We start from the raw sequence: 19,636 nt of genomic DNA on the forward strand, positions 1-19,636 counted from the left end.
ATAGAAAGTACATCAACCTCTTAAATAAGCAACCCATATAGGCTTGCTTCCCGCTGCTTGTAAGCAGATGAGACTGAAAATACTTCAAACCTGGAGGCTGGAACCAGCTGCTGTTTTTAAAAAAAGCATTTGTTTTATCCCAACATCCTTGTCGATATGATAAAAATAAATATTCTCACAATATGAAAAAGTCTTTCCTGAGTCACAGAAAAAGAATTAACCTTTTATTTGCAGGAAAGCATTCTCCAGTCCTAGTGACTAGGATAATAATAATAAAAATTCATAAGATGCCAGCAAAATCAATATGGATCAAATGTGCAGCTCAAAAAAAAGTGTGGTATGTCTTTGGTATTTCCAAAAACCTTCTTGAAATAGGAGTTGGCTAGAACTTGTCTTCTGGGGTACTTAACACTGTGATATTGAAAGAAAAAAACAAATAGTAAACTGTCATACTTGAGATTCACAAAATAGTAAACTTCTTTGCAAGGTAAATCCATCTATCTTCTGTATCCCCACGCAGGATTTAAAAAGAGACCATATATGGAACATTCCATGTATTTTGACCACCTGAAATGTTCATTTCTACACCAGAGGTCACCTAGCTATCAATACCGGAGGGATACCAGTAAGAATTAATCCGACACCAAAGCACATAAATCATCATTCAGTAAAAGAAAAAAGGCACAGGAAAAGAAGTGGCAATGACTCCTCCTGAAAGAGCTACCAGGGACCACTTCTCCACAGCCTTGGTGTCCTTGGGAATTCTCCCTCCCACTCACAAATAAGTGGCAGGACTGTAGTAGACAGCACTTGCTTACTTGGAAGAAAAAAAAAAAGCAAGCATTCAGTGTGTTTTTAAGCTGCTTTTTGCATGATTTGATCTCTGGCAAGAAGCCTAACAGCAGCTGCCACAGTGTGTCAGCTCCCAACAGACCTGAAGTGATCTATGGAATCTGGTTTGGGAATCTTCAGACCAGGTCATTAGGAAAAGCCATTAATAACAGAGTTACAAACCCCGGTCAGGAATGGCATACAGCTTTAAGCAGAAACATCCTTTTTAATTAAAGCTACATTTGCACTCCAGTTAAACACTGACATTTAATAAGTCTCACACAAGAGGGTCCTAAAGAAAACCACGCGCTAAAGATTTATTTTAATTTAAATACAGCAGGACTCATTTTTGGGTAGGTCTCAGCCTCTGACCGCAATTCCCCGCTGGCAGCCAGGTCAGGGATCAGCGATGAGAAGGGCCGAGCTCGGCGGACGGTCCCACCGCGGAGGCAGCCCAGCGCTGGGGCCGCAGCCAGCGCCTCTCCTTCCCACATCCACTCCTTCGGCCCGTGAGAACGGTTTGGGCTGGCCTGGCTTTACACTGGTTCATGCTCCCAGCAGCATGAAGTCACCGCCGAGAAGGCTGCTCGGTACCGGAGGGAGGCACGCCGCTTCTTCCCCCATCCCCCAGGCAGACGCCTCTGCCCTCTCTATATTCTTCACAGCACAGCGACATGCTGCAAGTATGAAGCCTTCTAGATTAATAATGAGAACAGGGCAACGATCTCCCTGGACTGAATCCATTTTATGTGAACTATGAGAACTTGGATTTCTTTCAGTAACGGAAAGAAGTGAGATGCGAGGAGTAAGAGTCTTTCCACACAGGCGTTTACATCTCCAAGGAAAGAAAGGGGAGAAAACCCACACAAAGACATTTCTGATGCACGTCGGGGGCCAAATTTCTAAACTCTTCAACCCTTTTGCACTTCCAACTTTGTGCACTTAAGAGTATTGCTCTTAGTGATTTTACATACTGCTTTTATTACGCTTTGATAAGTCTACATGCTTGGCATAGAACAGACATCTTCACCGAGAAAACAGGCACTCAGGTTTGAATGCGTACACAGTGATAATGAAAACAGACATAGGGAAAAAGTTGTCACAGTTTATGGTCACAATTTTATTAATAAGCCACTATGTCCCAGGTGCAAGCCACATGCGTCCTATTTCCAGTAGTGTCAGTGTATTAAACTTAGCCCTAAAATTATTGCATTAAAATAAATATGGGATATTGGTTTTCCTGAAAAATAATGCATTTATTTATGGCATGGATAACCTTTGTCCAGATGACAAAGAGGCAGGTACTCACTAAGAAAGCACAAAAATTATTCCATAGCACATATCTTTTCTATGATATCTTTTCTCTCCAGGACTTTTCAATCTAGGAATTGGCAAGAGTATTCCCTAGTCCTCAGGCAGGCTACCAACTTTGAATGCAAAAGCCTGATGGAAACTATTTTGGAGATCCCTATAATCCACCAAAAGGCCACCAGGAGCACAGAGGTCTAGGCTAACCTGTAGTCTCTTAATACCGAGTGACTTCAGCCCTGCTGCAACTAGTAAGGTGAGTGGATACATACAAGTTGGAAATGCAAAGAATTTCATTGAACAATAATTACATCTGTACAGGACAAATTCTATCTTTTTCCCTTTCTGACACTACAATATATTGCTTCTTTCACCTTGTTTGATAAATGCTGCCTAAAAAAATGTCTGAGAGCTTTTTTTTCCTATTATTGATGAGATTATTTTCATAAAGAACAAGAAAAGACGTGAGATTAATCTATTCTAGCCATTGCCTTAGCGAGAAGCAAAGACTGGATGGAAGAGCCGACTGTCAAAAATTACTGCATATGTCACAATTTAGTGAGAAGAATCAAATAGACAAAAGTAAATGCAATGGGGACTTTAGGATGTCAGAATGGTGAATTGTGAGAAACCAAGGAAATTAGTGAGGTTGTGCTCAAACACAGAAATATCTCATTTGAAAAATACAAATGTTATTCACACTCCCATTCCAAGCAGGAGGGAAAAAAATGGTAAGGAAAGATTGGAGACTTGCTCAGATGAATAAACATTTTAAACAGGATATTGAGAGGAAGTCCAGACTCTACAAAGAATGAAAAGATTAATTAGGAAAGAAGACAATGTCTCAGGGGTAAGAGGTGTTGAAACTGTAAAAGAGGACAGAAGCTCAGCCGAAGGGAACCCGGCCCAGACAACCAAGAATGAGTTTGCCACGCGTACAAGTATGACTTCTGGAATTTCACTTTGGCTGCCAACTGGCTCAGGAGCACCAGCAGCCGGGCACAGGGGATGCACAACTTGGGGGGGTGGGTGTGTGGGGGTGTGTGGGGGTGTGTGGGTGTGTGGTGGTGAAGGGGCGGACACGGACACAACACCCCCTCCCCAGACTCTCCCAGCCCAGACAAATTTCTATTTATATCTACGCAGCCTACTAATTCAAGTAAAGCAATTACTGTAGATGTATTTACTCCCATTAGGTAAAGAGAAAGGGGCAGGAAGTCCAGTTGCACTGGACTGAAGCGTTTCACACGGTGCTAAGCAGTCAAGCAGACTGAAGAGCTGTAAATGACACAGACAGACAATTTTAGAAGTGGAGAGGAAAGGTGAAAGACAACCACTGCCTAACCATTTCTATCATCACACAAACGACGCAGGCCGAGGCAGTCAAGCTGAAAGCCTCAGCAGGTCACAGGCTCAGCGTGGCAACTGCCAGGGTATTTCTGATGCTCACAGTGGGCTCTGGCTACTCCTCCGAACAAAACAATCTGCTGCATCTTCTCCCACGCACTTCCTGCCAAGCACGAGGCCACGGGGCCCAGAGAAAGTTACTCTAGATAGATTTTTTTCCATAAACATTAAGTTGTAATTTCTCTTCTTCACAGAGTCCTATGAAACACGGGAAACAAAAATGCACTAGTAGCCTCTTCGGAGCAATAGCTTCTTCTGCTATCCTCTGTATTTTAGTATCATTGCAGTACCCATAATATTTATCTCTACACTTCACTCCCTTCATAACCAAAACTTAATAGTTTGTTAGACAAATCTAGATTTAGAAACATACCCATTTCATCCTCCACCTATCCATCCATCCATATACAGAAATACATCCCATAGAAAAATTTTGCTTTACCAGGCTCTCTAAAGGGGGGGCCGCATATTTTGCTGGGGGGGGATTGGGGGGGTTTTTTTGGGGAGGTTTTTTTCTTTGTTTTTTTAAGGTATGTGAGACTAAAGCCAGCAGTTAGATGATAAGCTTGCAGGTGGGAGGGCCTTTTTTTTTTTTTTTTTTAGAGTTTCTAATGATGTTAACAAAACACACAAGTACAAGAAATTAGAATTACTCAAACTTAAATTTCAAACAGTTTTGATTCAGTTTCAGAATTAAGGTTAGGAATAGTTCCTTGTTACTAACCAAAGCATTCTAGTAATGCTTATCCAATAATACCTGACACAGAGCACAATACAAATCTGACTGCTAGCTGGCAGAAATTAACATGGAATATCCTTTTAGGGAAAAAAAAAAAACCACACACCCAAACACCCCCCCCCCACTACCCCCCAAAAAAAACAACAAAACACACACACCCCCCAAAAAAAACCCCACTTTTGCCAATGCTAGTTTGCTCAGGTCAACAGGCCCCAAAATAGATATATATTTGCATACTCACTATGTATGGCTACTCAAACTTTTCAGGGATTAAAATGGAAGCTGTAGGTGAACTTGAAGACCTAAGGAAAGAGGAGAAATGCAATATCCCGATTCAAACCAAGAATAAATCTCATTTCTTTAATGCATTTGAATGCTTTTATGTGAATAGAAAACTGAAATTAAAGTCCAATGTTGCTATGGGTGTAAGTCAACTTTCGAGGTCTGTGACATCTGATCAAATCATATCTCATGTTATTAATTTCAGCTTGGATTTTATATTCTCATATTTTCCTAGAATAACAACTTGGTAATCAGTTAATCAAAAACATTTTGAAAGATGTTCACTTGCAGAACTTCATTCCTTCAGGGTCTAAAAGCATGCCTGCCACGACCAAGGTGCATATATAAAAATTACTGCAAAAACACATCCATGCATCAACTGAACCAATGGGACTGGTTCTCCCAGAAACTCAAAGTCTCAGACACACTCCGCACCCTCCAGGAAATGGGGTTTGCAACAGGCCATGAAGGTCAATAAATTTATGCTCACCCCAAGCCTAAGGAAAAAGTAAATTCAAGAACAAGACATCCACACCAAAACCATGCTACCTCCAGCTGAAATGGGCTCTCAGACACTGAAACCAAATATAACCAACTTGTAGTAAGAGAGCCAGAGAAAAGGGAGAATTATTTTAAAATCTACCTTGAATGGCACTCAGAAGTAGACAGTCAAAAAAACCCAACACACACATACAATTGTAAATAAACAGCACATTTCACAGTAGCATCAGCTCCCGTGGAAATCATGGTAGGTAACCCCAGACAGTGCATTAATACAATATCAAATGGCAGGAGCTGACAACTGCATCAAGGCTTGTAAAGAAGCAAATCAGCTCAGCCTCGTCACCAAGGAAGGACTAGAAACACACAGTAATAGGCCCTGTGCTATTGAAGCACTTCACAATGCTCCAAGAAGTGCATCTGTAGATGGAAAACTTTGCGGGACGGGAGGAGGAGAAGATGCACAACAATCAGAAGAAATAGGAAAAAAGTTGCCCTTTCTCTGCCTAATTTCCTATGAGTCAGCCAGTATCACCTTTATCTTAACCAAATGAAGTTCAGCTACTCGATTCTGACAAACTCTAGCCCTGCCCAGACTGCAAGAAAGACCAAACAGCTGCAAAATCAGCTGTTCTTGTGCTAAGAAACACAGGACAGGTGGCACAGAGTCCCAAACAGCCTTAGCTCTCTGCTAAGTACCACTGGCAAATGGCAAAGATGGTTTTACCAGTTCTGGACTTTGCTACCTCAGAAACCACCTACTTCCCTAAACAGTCAAAATTAGGGCTGGGAACAGTGACAAAGGTGGAAGACCTTGCCAGTAGATGAGCACAACCATGGAGGTGGTGTTGGAGCAGACTTTTCCATACAGGGCACCAGTTCTGGACCTCCCTACCAGGCTTGGTGCATCAGAGCACTTGTTAATCTCTCAAATAACTGCAAACCTGACATCGATTTCTGTGTATTTCACCAGAAACCTGAGGGAAGGTTAATGGTTGGCTTTATTGTTGTTTGCTTCTACAGTTATTGATCTAGACATCCAGAATGAGGTATTTAAGTGTTTTCTTTTTGTTTTCTCGTCCTCTTGTACCTCCTCTAAAAGCAAGTGATGTACAACTTATCTACAAAAGGATTTTTAAAAAAAAAAAAGTTTTGCAAAAAGGAGTCCTGCAGAAATATGGACAGAAGAACTAATACAGAAATTATTCTTCAGGATTTTTTAGGATTACTTTGAGTCAGCTGAACACAACCCAAGTTTTTCGCCTGTGACGAGCAGCATCCACCTGTAGTCGTGTTCTGCTCTCCCCATAATTTTAATTCATCAAAAACAAAAAACAGAAAAAAAGTTACTCTCAAAGTCTATGTATCAGATCTGTACCAGTCCATCGGTAGTAGGATTTAATCATGAAACCCTATATAAAATCCAACAGAGAAGTAGATTAAAAATTTCCAAAGGCTCAAGCCTACACATTTAAATTATTGAACTAGAACTAAGAGAGATGATGATAAACAGTCACACCTAAATAATCCTCAGATATTTCAGCCACTCCAGCAAATATTTGCTGTTTCCATAAATCTCCTCTCAGCACCTGTCAAGAGTACAGCCAGCAACATGGGGGAATAAATACATTTAGCAGGCACAGATTTCCAGTAAATCCAGTGAATTTGGGAGCTCACTAATTCCCCTCTCTAAGTAAGAGAAAAATTTACTAAAAACCTTAGTCTCCCATGTGCTGATAGAGCACTTCACAGCTCCAAATCACACCAAGCTTCCCCCAGCTGCCAGCCCTGAGCTCAGCGGGGGGCACAGCCCGGGAGCAAGGGCAGGAGCAGGACTCACGGAGCAGGAACACACAACACTGAGACTAAAGGTTAATGTTGAAAGACAACCGGCATGCCATAGTGGGAGGAGGAAGAGGAAGACCCACATCAAATCGGAGCAGCCACGCATTTATTGAGGATTCGAACTGTTTTGGTTTTGCCCTCCTACCTAGCCTTTTAACATGCTTTTTTCCTGGGTTGCACCTTTCACCTTTTTGTTTGTTTGCTTTCTCCATTATTTACTTATTTATTCTGCTGGTATTTTAGGCTCTACAAAACCCATGCTGTTGAAAGATAATACATTTCTTCAGCTGAGCCCAGCAGTGTCAAAACTCACACAGGGGACCTGAACTGCTATTTTAAAGCAAGCTATATTCAAAAAAAAATTATTAAAGAGAGACACAGATAATGCCCTATTGATGTTTACAACCATGTTACATTGATGCTGCCGTGTCTCCTGCACCTCTAAAGCCTGATACCATTTGTTGTCTACAAGCTGCTATATTGATGCAGAGCCAGAGAGCCTGACACGGCTGCTAAACCCGGGGGGGGGGGGGGGGGATTTTTCAAGTAAGCAGGTCTTCACGTAACAGTTACAAAGAAACTTGAAGGTTGCAATATTTGACTTCTCTTGCTTAACACCATGAAGGAAAAGCAACATTTTCTTGGTTGGATTGGTCATGCTGCTTTCTTCCCTTAATCTGAACTCCAAATCTTTATGGCACAGAGCACAGGCATTGACTACATCCCACTGCAAAAATTAGTGGGGAATGGTGGCAGCGTGCAGTAGTGGCAAAAAGTTGCCTATTCTTGCTATTCCAGAAGTTGTGAGCTGCCTCAGGGGAAGGAAAAAAACCCCATCAAATTAGCATGGCCTGAAAACGGCCAGTCATTGCTACAGGTTATGACTATAAAACAAAGGGAGTGCAGAATGTGTCAGTGTTCGACCCCCGCCACTTACGTATTTGCATCCTTTCCAGTCACGCTTCCTCATTTTGCGGCCGTCCCATTACAAACGGCCTTTGTGTCTGTTCGGCATCTCTGCTGAGCTGAGCTCATGCTCTTATCAAAGAAAAACATTTCGAGAGGAAGGAGGGTTTAGCTGTTGGTTATTCTCCTCCGGGACTCAGGAAAGCCTACAGTCAAATTCTCTCCCACCCACAGGTTTTCTTGAATGCTTTGTGCAAGCCTCTTAAGCCAAGGCACTGGAAAAACACTTTGGAACCCCCAAAGGATAGGCTCATGCATGCTGAACAGAGCTCGGGCAGAATTCAAAGGCCTGACACGTGTCCCCACGTACCGCACACCTGGCATCTCCATGCCTGCAAGCCCACAGGCACTCGTGCTTCTTCCACCATTAACTTCCACTCACCACACACCGAGAAGACAGGAAGACTGACCACAGGCACGGCTGCAGACCCATTGCTGCCTGCTGCTGGGAGGAGAAAGGCTCCTTCCCTGTCTCCTCCTCCCCAAATTGGCAGCCCTGTTCCCCTGCTCTGCCCTCACCCTCTGCCCCCCCAGCTCCTGCCACGGGCTCTCCCAGCCCTCACACCACCCAGCTGCTCCACAAGGCACCAACTCACTAAAGCAGCAGAAGAAACACTGAGCTATTTTCTCCCGGATTGCTTTTCCACACGTTAGGCGCAGCAAGGCAGCGAGAAGAGGGCGTGTGGAGCGCCAGCCGAAGGGAAGCTGCGGGAGCCTGCGGCCAGGAGCAGGAAGGGGGAAAAATGGAAACTCCCCGTCAGCAGCAAGCTGTAAAACTCTTCAACACGTGCTGTTGAGCCATACCTGAAGCTTCAGGGAAAATACGGCAGCAACCTGAATCATTTTCACTAAAACCAACCCCAAAACAAAACAAAAAGAAACAAAAAACACCCAAAAAAAGCCCACACAAAACAAAAAACCCCACACAAACAGTCACACCAACAGGGAGAAAGCCTAGGTGTGCACTGTGGGTCGCCTGTGGTTCACAGATACCACACAAGCCTCTCAACCCCACAGTCCTCCCCTCCCCAAGGGACATCAGACCCACAAAAATATATAGGAGGGGCACTTTTTGATATTGTGCCATTTTATGGAATAGCACCCAGGGTTAACTCAGCCAGAGAAAAAATGCTCTGGTTTATCAGGTCAGGACACTCTCTAGGAGGAAGACAACATGGTTTCCACTATCAGACTGCTTATGGATTTTAATCCAGTGATGGTTAAATGTAAAAAAAATATAGAAACTAACCTGAGGGAAGGAACAAAGCCCTTGGGACAAGTACTTCTTCACTGTATGTCTGGGCTAAATGTAAAACTGGCATCTTAGCAGCTTTACATCCACTTCACAATCAACCACCGTGACAGCCAACCCATGTTTGGTAGGAAACAAGTCTCACATGAAATCCTCATGTTATGTTGGGCCACAGGAAGTTAAAAGAGTTAAAGATGAAGCCATGCATTAGTGTGATATTACTCAGTGTGTTACTTGTTCCACCCGGTTGCCCATAAGACAGCAAAGGCTAGAAGTCAATGAACAGTAGCATCCTGTTCTCAAATTTTTAAAAAAAGACACAAACTTTTTGTGTGTGTGTGTGTGTGTGTGTGTGTGTGTGTGTGTATATATATATATATAAAAACCAAACACAATTCTTTTAACAGTTCAGGTTTTTCATTAACAAGTCTTGTTGTGTCAAGTAGTAAGAGTACAATCATTCTGATTGCATAATTTTACTATAATGATACACCACCACCAAAAAAAAAAAAAAAGAAACCCAAGACCAAAACAGCCTACAACTCCTGTTGAGACAATTGTATACATTAATTACAACCCCCCAGACTGACAGCATTCAAATATGAATTTGGCAACAGCTTTGCCAGTGCATCTCATTTATAAGCTTTGACAGGCCAAGTTCTGTAGGTGAGAGGTTTGTTGAAATTTTACTCTTCTAATATTCCTTCCAGCTGACAACATGGCTACACAAATGAATTCTCTCTCACGTTTATTGGATGTACTTCACTTTTAAAGGAGGAAGATATTGGGAAATAAATAAATAGGAGCATCAACTGTCTTCCTCAGGGCATTCCCAGCTGCTCTCCAGAATTTCCCATGGAGACAGCAGAAGTGTGTCATGTATGCTTGATGATACATGGCAGAGAAGGAACACAAACTCAAAAAGCCAACCTCCTTTCACTTGAGTATGCTAAAAACAGGGCAAACAAAACAAGACCCTCAAACAGAAGTATTACTGCTAAAAGTATTTTTACTCATCTTGAATAAGATCTCCATGAAATCTTTTAGTCTGCGTAAACACATTTCTACAGACCATATCTCACTAGTAATGTGACCTTTTTCCTAGTATTACTAACAGGACATCACAAAAATTTAGTAAACCGTATACATATTAAGATTTCTATACCATTAATTTACTGTTATTAGAATTGCTGGAAAGAGCAGGTGGAGTCCCACAGTTGGAATATTTCAAAATATTAATGTATACAAAAACCTCTATTGCCATGAAGTATCACCCAATCCCAGATATATAGCTGAACTGAGAAAAACCATGGACAGACTTGCTAAACAGAACTAAGAATAGCTTCCTGAGCCATTCTCACTGCAAACCCCTCCATCACATACTTTTGTCAGAATTCTGCCACTTCTAGAAAAATATTGAAATTAACATTCAACCATCATTTAAGTAGAACCTGTCAGGACAGCACCCGCTGCATTCCTAGGTAATAAGCAATGCAAATACTAATCTGAGGGTCAACATTGGGTCTTCAATACAAAAATAGGTAGCACAGCAAAAATAAGGAAGATAGATACCAAGGGAGGAAGAGGAAATATTACTACCATTTTACAAGTGAGGAATTAAGGCACAAAAGGTGGCAAGAAGGGATGAAGGCCTCATAAAACATACCCTAAATGAAATTTGAATAAGCAGCAAAAAAAAGATGCAGCAGAAAATGGACAAATGCAATTTTCAAAATATGAATCTCCTACTTTTGAAGACCTCTTCCTAGCACGTCATCTATCAAAATGAATTTAGTGCAACAGGGGAAAAATATCATCAAGCTAAGCTAATTATCTCTACCTATACCCATGAATAAATTCTGTGCTACAGACTATAACATAAAATCAATTTTAAAAGTCGCTGTTATAGTAAGCATTACTACACTGAAATGCTACACTAAATTCAACACTATGCTAAACTTCAAGGGGGTTCAGGGAGTGGGGTTGTTCCCCAGTGAGAAAGTCTCACTCCTTTCCTACTGCATTCTCATAAAAATAACAGCTGAAGTAGATTTTTTTCATCCATACAGATTTCAATGCATTGCCTATAGGCACCCAGCATCAGAGAATCAGCAAACTATGGAAAAGAAACGTTGCAATCAAAGTTTACTTAACAAGAAAACCTGTTTTTTCCAAAGTACTAGGCTATTCTAGAGGTTACACCTTTTCCCTCCTTCCACTGGTCTGCGGATTCTTCAGAGTAAAGCATATTTCAAGCCTCATTAATAGTAATGCTTCTGACCATGTATTTTTGCTATTAGTCTATCTTAACTTTAGAAAAATTGTTGAAGGCTCCTTTTCTTTTCTGAAGCAGCTTTGAACGCAGCACAGGTCTCAAAGAAGATAAGCTGCTTTATCTCACTTTTCCAGGCACCGAAAAGAATAAGGACCAAAAAGCTGACAGGACATATCTGGATAAATTATGTACACTCCCACCACACACCACTTGGAAACACAGCAGAATCTGGCCATGGAAACATGCATCAGTACTTCATTTAATAGCATAAAACATCATTCCTTTAAAAAAAGGGAAGGAGAAGAGACAGAGCTCAATGATAACACTTAATATATGAGGCTGCATAATCTTACCACAGTCGCAGTCAACACAGGTATCTAAACACTGAACATTAATATGCAGGGAGAGTCCATTTATTATATAATTTGTCCTTTTGCCTAGAGATTCAAAGCTTCACTTAAAAATAAATGAAGAGCAATGACTTCTGGTGAACTTTCCCTACTTTGTAGCCAGTTAATTTCCTCCTCCTGGTGAAAGTCTGTTGTATGCCTGTATGCCACACATCCTGCTTCAGGCTATCATTGAGATGGGAAAACTGTGGTTCCTTTCTTCCTATTACAGAGTTTAAAACCAGGAAATACATCCGTTATGAATTTTTTAAGAGTAAAACAAATGTTAAAGACATTGGCAGAATACTGGAAGAAAATTCCCAAGACTATAATCACACACATGAGGAAAAAAACATTTAAAAATATATTAACAGACACAATACCTTCAAATTTATCAGGAAACACTGCTAGAAGTAACACCACAGACAAGTGAACAGCACTCAAAAAAAATTTCAAAAACTCAGCACGTGGAGAAAGGGGGCACCAGGAAAATGCACTTCCAATTAAGATTTTTGTTGCAGACTGCATACAGGCAGGAATGCTGTAGTCCCAAGGGACACCTGACCCCATTCTCCTTCTTCCATCCTTCCCGGGGGGGGTGGGGGGGGTGGGGGGTGTGTGTGTGTGGGGGGGGTGTTCCTCATTATCACACGATCCTACAAAAGGTCTTTAAAGGCCTTGCAATTTAAAAATAGCCTTTAAAAACTATCCTGAAATCAGGAGAGCGCCTTAACTACAGCCTGATACGCACAACCTCTTCATAGCTACTAGCACAAAAAATAGCAGCAGTTCTTCACCAGCCCATTGAGAAAAACCAGAACAATTTGGCATTTAAGCCCCTCAGCCTGAGCACAGGAAGCCTGGCAAGAGAAAGCAGAGCGGTGATTCACACTTCAGCTTCTCACATCCTGATACAGAGCCTCTCACTGGGAAGACTCCCAAAGCATTTTACAAGCAAACCATCAGTACAAATCCCATTCATCGCTGAAACGCAGTCTTTTGCGGCAAGAGTCAGAAGCTTCTCAACAACATGAGGGAACAGCTCGGAGAAGTTCAGGACAGGAAGCGAGACGACTGCAGCATCACACAGGGGAGACTCAAAGGAGAGATCAGGGGAGCAGCACTCCCCTCCTCACACTGGGACTGTCCCCGTCAGACAAGAAGATTTGGGCAGACTAACTGCTGCTGGCAGCTTCAAGCAATCTTTTATTGACAAGTGGTCATAAGTATGAGCGGAGATGCTCCGCATAGAGCCCACCTCACCACCATAATGAGTTTTGGAGCCAGTGGTGACCGCATGGAACAGCCTCCCACTGAACCGACCACACCACTCAGGAGACCAGGGTATGCACCCCTCTAAAGGAAAGATTACTCCAACTATGCTTAACTTCACACACTATGACACAGCTTCTGTAAGGAAAGGCCAAACACGTATCGTGACATGCTATAAAATTTGCTTCCTCCTATAAAATAGCCAAAGCAATTTATCCCCTACATACAGAGTAATAACACACACAAAATTAAAAAGTGAGCTAAATTGTTGCAGACAACCCTCCCAACTACACACATTACACAGGACCACAGACCTGTCCAGGCTGGAAGGGACTTTCAGGGGTCAGGTTCAGCCTCCTGCTCAAAGCAGGGCCAGCCATGGGAACAGGTTGCTCAGGTCTCTACCCAGTTGGGTCTTGAAAACCTCAAAGGGTGGAGATGGCACAGTCTCCCTGGGCTTGCACAGGCTGAGCTCTCAAGTAATCCGTGACTCTGTCCTTGGCCCCTGGTGAGACTTCTTGTCCTCCTTGAACCCCTTCACTAAGTACAGAGGCCTGTGAGACCTCATTGGTGAAAACTGAGGTGCAGGAAGCACAAGTACTTCAGCCTCACCTGTGTCCACTGCCACTAATTCACCCACCCCACTCAGCAGCAGGCCCACACTTCCCTCATTCAGCCTTTTCCTACTAGTGTAAGTGGTAGAAACTCTTCTTGTGGCCCTTAACACCACTTGCACACATCAACACCAGTTGAGTTTTTGTAACACCAGCCCGGCACGCTTGGACAACACTTCTAAATTCCTCTTTTACTGCTTCCTCTTCCTCCTCCTGTATGTGGCCTTTTTGTGTTGGAGCTCCATCATGTGCTTCCTGCCTAGCCAGTCTGGTCTCCCAATACATCTGCTTGTTTTCCAGAGTAAGGACTGCTCCTGCACTTGGAAGAGACTGTCCTTCAAGACCTGTCCAGCTTTCATGAGCTCTTTTGCATTTTAGAGTTTCAATGTTATCTGGTACCAGTTGCCTGAATAAGATGAATCCTGCTTGCCTGAAGTCCAGGGTCTGTCACCCTGGTACTTGCATTTCTCACTCCCCTAAGGATCTTGAATTCCTCTATTTCATGGTGGCTACAGCCAAGCCTGCCATTATCACTCTCCCAATCACTTCTGCCTTCTTTGTGAATAGCAGATGCAATCATGTGTCTCACCTATTTTTCCCCTCCAAGGCCTGTATCAAGAAGTTAATTCTGATGTGCTCAATAAATGTCCTGGCTAATTTGCATCCAACCATGTCACTCTTCCAGCAGACGTCAAAGACCTTCACGTCACCCATAAGAACCACAGGCTGTGAGCCAGAGACTTCCTCAAATTGTCTGAAGACTTTGTCTGCTTCCTTATCATCATCAGGTGATCTGTAAGAAACTCCCATCATGATGTCCCCTTTACCTGCCTATCCCAGATCACAACCTACAAGCTCTCTACCTGCCTGTCATCTGTCCCACAGAAGAGCTCCTTCAAACTATTCCTTCAGTTAGAGGAAAAATCCCTCAATCCTCACCTTCCCTTCCTATCTGTCCTGAATGACCTGCATCTGTCCACCACAGCACTCCAGTCCTGCATGCTGTCCCACCATGTTGCAGTTACTCCAGCAGAGTCACAGCCATTACTGTACATGTAGTGCTAGCTCCTGCTTGTTTCCCGCGCTGCATGTGTTTCTGTACGTGCACTGGAGGTGACAGTTCCCTTTCTTATATGAACACTCTCCTTACCAGGCTGGTCAGCTTGTTGGACAGTGTGCTTTTGCCCTCCGTTGTCAGGTAGGGAATACAACACTGACTGACCACAAGGGCCCTGTTGTCCTACAGACAGGGAAACAAACTCTCCCTGCCCCAGAAAGCTGACAAAATAGGCAAGGAAGGGGAGAAGCATGATCACCTCTACTCCATAAGAGAACACAGAAGCACAGGAGATCAAGACAAACAGGAAGTTTACAGCAGTGAAACCAGATCTCCTGACACCAGCCTGGTGCCTTAACCACAAAACTGTTCTTTCTCCCTCTGACATAACTGTCTAGCAATTTGTGACCACACGCGGTGGTTTTGAGAGGGCTGAGGAGCATTTACAATCCCACTTTCTAAATGAGCTTTGCTCTGCCTGCTTTAGCTCCCTCTGACCACCCCCTTTAACGTTCAGCCCATGTCTAGCTGTGGTCTTTGTTTGGTGACAAAGAAGTGGCAGAGTGGCCACATTGCACATCATATACTTCAGGCCTCCAGCTTTGGCCCCGTGAAGCACTCCCTACAGGGGACACTCCTACCGATCACTGTAGAGTGAGAGGTGTTCCAATGTGGGGGAACCCACAGCACTTACGGAAGATGAGCTACCAACTCATAGGCACGCTGCCCACTGCAGTGGCCTGTGTTTTTAACTTTAAGAGCTTTTGACATGCACTCACTCAAACAGCTGCAGTGGTTTAAGGCTTTAATATCTCTCCCACCCTCCTCTTCCTTTCTTGCCTGTTACCATTTGCCAGACCAGCAAGCCAAGCCCTGGAAGCAGCTGCATGTGTGCTTTGTCACCACCAGCTGCTGGTCAAGCTAAAGACACTGGACATTGCACTGAAGCAGTTCAGATGCATTCACAAGCCCTGGTCTCTCTGCAGTGACCCTGGGAGAGGGGTGTAACAACCAGCAGCACCTAGCAGCTTCTAAGTCTGCATTAGTTGGGTGACATTCCCAGGTGTGATACCATCAGCCAAGCCACTGCCTCCAGTTGGTGCAGAAGGAACGTGGTGACAACTTCACTGAAGAGAAATGCAGCAAAATGTGATGCCTAACTGATTCTCTTCACAACTCTTACTGCATACAATCAACAACCATTTAGGAAGTCCCTTCCACCAGTAAATAAAAAAAAAAAAAAAGTCAGCTCTGCAATACATTTCCCATATAAAGAGTGTGTGTTGACATTGCCACCTTATTAAGCATATCTAACACACATTCTTTTGGTAGTTCCCAAAGTCTAGAGTATACCAAAAAGATCACTTCTCACTATTTGAATTTAACACAGGAATGCACCAAACCAACATTCACTCTGCTACAGCAACTAAATACGTATAATTACTTGTTAGGAAAAAATGCTTAGCTGAGTAGCACAAATACTGAAATGCTTTAATCACCTTGATCACTGTTTGATGTCACTGCAGACCAGAGTTAAGTTCTTGTAAGTTCCTGTAGCACAGAGGCTTTTCATTTTTGGGGTGTTGTGGTGGTTTGGGTTTTTTTTTAAACCTAACCTTGTCTACATTTCCTTAGAAGTACAGACTTGCTACCCAATTTTCTGAGTTCATACTACTTAATGTGGGGAAAATTATAATGTGAAGAGGGGATTGTTGTATGGTCATTTTTAACAATTAGCATTCGTCTTAAAACAATCTTAGGCATAAATTCCAAAACAAAACACTACATTAAGTTAATGCACAGAAACCCAAGTGGATAAACCAGTTGTGAATACATATCACTGAATACAGACTGACACTCCTATGGCTAGCAGAAGAACAGTGGCCATCACTTTTTTTTTTTCATTGCAATGGCATAACTCTTACAGTTAAGACTCTTGCTTTGACACCAGACTGCACATGCTGTGCAATAAGGACATTGCAAGTCTGTATTGTTTTTTCCGTCTTATTATAGAAGGCCTTGTGTGTCCCTCTATTAATGACACTAATTATTCAACAGTATTCAAATCAGCTATAACAGAAGAGTAAAATTTATTTTCTTACCTAATAGCATAGCTTTTATATGAAAAGCATAGCTATTCCTTTGCTAATGCTGCAATATGATTTATTTAAACCCAGATCATCAACAGAAAACTGATTGGCTATTAAAGAAAATGGACCGACCACTAACTTCTGCAGTCTAAAAGCCTCAAGCAAACAAAATAGTATCTTACTTATCTGCTCTATGTTTACATCATAAACAACATTAACACACATAAGCTGATTCCAGGACTGTGATTAAATTTGACCAGCAAGGCCATATCCATGTCCTTTTATTTTAAGGAAAGGGAAAGAAATTCAGGATCTCTGCTACTATAAGGATGACAAAGATTTTATCAAGTTTTAAGAGTTCCTGAGAAAGCATCACTCGCACAGATAACTGTGGATGACACTTCCAAATCTCCATCAGTTAGAAATAAGGGCCTCTGGTGCTTTGATTTACATGACAGCTTGGAGCTACAGGTATATCAACCATTCTGTGCTTTCTGTTCCATGATTTTTTCACTCCTGTGTTCCTGGGAACTCACCCAGTCCCACCCCAACACCTTAGCTACCTCAAATGGAGACCAAGAAAAAAACCACACCCACACACCACAGCCTCCAACAAGCTTGTTTGAGAAAGAATAAAGATCATAAAATAGCTGCCAACCATCCCACATACCAGAATGAATAGGGTGAAAAAAAAAAAATCAAGGCAAGCTGAAGTTGAGGGGTTAAATTAATGCTTGCTAGCCAGGTGCTGATCAGGAAGGCAAGAGGTTTTTCCAGAGACTCAGCATCCCAGAATGCAAGGAAAAAAAAGAAAGAAAAAAAAAAAAAACACACCACAAAAAAACAACACACATACACATACAACCCACTAAACACCACCAGTTGCTGCTTTGCAGAGGAAGGGCAGAGGGAAGGAGGAGTCTTTGATACTCTACTCCACCCTCAGATTTCTGGATGCTATTGTGCAGCTGCTGGATGTCACATCTGGTAGCAATATACTAACACACACCACCCAGTTTTATCTCCCCTTGTTAGCGAGCACACCCAACCCATCATGAAAATGTCAACAGAACAGCAAGACATCTGTGTCCACGTGGAAAGAAGCTGGCACAAAAGAAGTCACACTGATAAGAACAGAGGAAACATTTGGAGAACCAAGCCCAAAAACCAACCTTCCCCCTCAATCTAGGCCACATGTACTGCATTTGTCACATCAGTATGAAACCTTGAACCTTATTTGATTAGGGTTCCTGGCAACACTAACAATGTCCTGGCAACAATGATAAGTTTCTCCTGTCTCCAGCTTGTCAGGAAATGAAGTGCCACTGGAGTTGCTATTGTGCGGGACAGAGAGAAAGCAGCAGAAGCCCCAGCGTATGTGTGAGCACTCACCGAGTAGGAAGCCCCACAAAGGGCATGTCAGTAGGTGCAGCATACACTCCACTGGCTCCCAGAGTAGCTCAAGGACCCAGTCTTAGCCTTCAGGGATTTCCAGAAGTTTGGCTTTAAATACATCAAAGTCCCCCTGCATTCACGGGCCACATAGGTACTCTCAGGAAAATGCAGCTATCATTACCACTGAAGGTAATGACAGCCAAACAAGTACTTCATGCTCCCCACAGCAACATTGAAGAAGAGAAACAAAACTAGGACTGGGAAACACAAGCTTCACGATGGACTGTCCTCAGACCCTCTTATCTACTATATTTAATTTTCAGGAAGACATTACCTTTTTGCATAACACCACCCAAATGCAAATGCCTTGACTGGGCATAGACTAGCCCACACCTTACAACCTAATATATTCTCAAAGTGAAGCGGAAAAGTGCTCACCGACATTTATCACTTGCATTTCCAGCTCTTCTGGAAATACAAGCAAAAATGTCTAGCTTCATTTTTAATCATTTTAGTAACTCTACAGGATTTTATTTTTCTATACAACTGCTGGCAGAAAGGAAAAAGTTTTCTGCCTATCTCTATCTGAATTTATATCAGGTCTCTACTTTAAATAACCACCAATAAAATTACTTAAAACAAGAGCATGCCTTTATCAAAATTAAGTGCCATATGCTTCATTTCTCACTATTAAGAAATTAATTGCTCTCAGAAGACAGAATATGAACTTTAAGTCCATAAAGTAAATTTTTCATCCTCTTAATACTCTGCCAGGAAAGACTTAGAGGCCAACAGAGGAAATATCAACAGATTCTACAGGCAATTTTATATTTAACTGGCTTATTTATAAACACCACACATACCATTATTTTGTTTCTGCTGCTGCTTCTTAATAAAGAAAAGCAATCCCCTATTCATATTCAGGCTGTGTAACCAATGTATACTATCACCTTGATCCATTAACTGAAATTGTCTAACTTGTCATTACGGCCTCAGATAAAATTTATTTTGATAGACACTCTGATCTTCCTTGTGAATGAAAGTAAATGTTACCCAGTATTTCATTAGGCTATTAGCAGCACCTTTTTCGATAACTGTCTACACAGATCATTTGCCAGAAACTACAAAACCATTAAACTGTACATTTTTCCCTTCCAGAAGACCTGTATGAAATGCCAGAGGACCCTTAGAGGTCTTAAAATTTTTTAAGAGGAGGGCTACCTGTTTAAATTGCTTTGTAGACCTAACACCATGAATATCTATTAGAAGATCAAACTAGCTTGGACTAAGCAAAGTGTTTATTAAGTATCTTCACAGAATGTTGCAATCTTCAAATCCCCCAAAGTCTACTCAGAAGCTTAGTGAACAATGAAAACAACTGCGTACCAATCGTGTAGGTAGTATAAAAAAGAA

The 19,636-nt window shown here is 42.3% G+C and overlaps 1 long non-coding RNA gene across 10 annotated transcripts in view; it reads right to left on the minus strand.

Annotated features, from left to right (window-relative positions):
* LOC142405772 (uncharacterized) overlaps positions 1-19,636 on the minus strand; it is a 265,132-nt gene that overhangs the window by 196,951 nt on the left and 48,545 nt on the right. For 7 of the 10 annotated variants that reach the window (XR_012774332.1, XR_012774331.1, XR_012774323.1 and 4 more), the window contains exon 3: positions 4,527-4,587. The exons of 1 other annotated variant lie outside the window; for it this stretch is intronic. This is a non-coding gene — a long non-coding RNA (uncharacterized LOC142405772). Of the gene's footprint in view, positions 1-4,526; positions 4,588-8,475; positions 8,525-19,636 lie in introns of those variants that run through there. 2 more of the 10 variants (XR_012774330.1, XR_012774329.1) reach the window with 2 other exon arrangements.

The sequence above is a fragment of the Mycteria americana genome, chromosome 2 (assembly GCF_035582795.1).
Source record: "Mycteria americana isolate JAX WOST 10 ecotype Jacksonville Zoo and Gardens chromosome 2, USCA_MyAme_1.0, whole genome shotgun sequence".
Taxonomy (NCBI): Eukaryota; Metazoa; Chordata; class Aves; order Ciconiiformes; family Ciconiidae; genus Mycteria; species Mycteria americana.